We start from the raw sequence: 1,284 nt of genomic DNA on the forward strand, positions 1-1,284 counted from the left end.
GTTGACATTTGAGAATGTTGTATGAAGTTGTAACAACAGAAACAATGTAGGCAATTTCCATCCTCTGCAGGTTTTTAACTTTCATTTACCTGCTGTAGCTCTGATGTTGTTGTTAGAGTTTCTCTGTGACGGTTCAGTTCCTGCTGACAACGGTTGTTTTCATTTCCTGACTATTTATGCAGCATTGTTGACATATTGGATACCTGTCACAGTAACATGCTCTACCTCTGATGAGGAACCAGGATGTATTAATGGGGGCAACATATTGATCTGTGATTGCTTTCAGTTGGTGACATTAACAATGTCAGATGTTAACCATGTTTGTCATCATGTGTTTCTCTGGTTTGACTGGAAGAAAAAGGATGTAAACTGAATTTAATGGTGCTTTTAAACTGACTATGTTGTGTTTTTATCTTGTACTGAACAAAGATAAAATTCACTATTTGATGATGACATTGTAGTTTTTACTTTTCTTACTGGGCTAATAATAATCACAGTTTTACATCCAAACCAGTATGATATGATCATGTCTTTTACCACAAAAGGACAAAAATAAAAAAAGGTAGTGACACCCCAAATACATGAAATGTCTACTTTGGTGGATCCATAGTACACATGGGCCAAATTTGAAGGGCAGCTCAGATATGGATCTGCAGTATGGACCATCATTGACCTACCCTCCATGTCTGTGGACTGTTCCAGGAAGCTGGAGCACCCACCAAAACACCTACACAGCCACAGTAAGAACATGTAAACTCCACACATAAAGGACCCAGCTGAGCAGCAGGTTGAGAGTGGTAGGAGGCAGCAGGTGGAACACAGTGGAGGAGCTTCCACAGCGTAATGGTCAGCACCCTGGACTTTGACTCCAGCAATGTGAGTTCAAATCTCAGTGGAACTTGCTGTTGGCAGAGCAAAGCAGGAGCCTTCTGCAGGAAGTTCTGTGGGCTGTACAACGAAGCAAGATTAGTCGGTCAGCAAGATATGATGAGCTTAAAGCCAGAGTTTTCAGTGTCACAGCTCTTTTTTTTACCTCGCTACATCTCCATGGTAACTTACATTGTGGCGCTAACCTGATTGGGATCAGGTTGTGTTCAGAGTTTTGGATTTAAATCAGCTGGAAAGAGCATCACCATTTAACTAAATTGCTTTCTGATTACTGTTTTTGTGACTCGGTGTGAATGTGGTTTTATCTTCCTCAAGAGAGTTCTTAAGACTGAATAGCAAACAGGTGAGAGGTGATGCCTCAGACCTCCACCTATGTCAAGTGTTTTAAAGCAGATA

The sequence above is a fragment of the Stegastes partitus genome, unplaced genomic scaffold (genome assembly GCF_000690725.1).
Source record: "Stegastes partitus isolate 25-593 unplaced genomic scaffold, Stegastes_partitus-1.0.2 Scaffold3015, whole genome shotgun sequence".
In the NCBI taxonomy this organism is placed as follows: Eukaryota; Metazoa; Chordata; class Actinopteri; family Pomacentridae; genus Stegastes; species Stegastes partitus.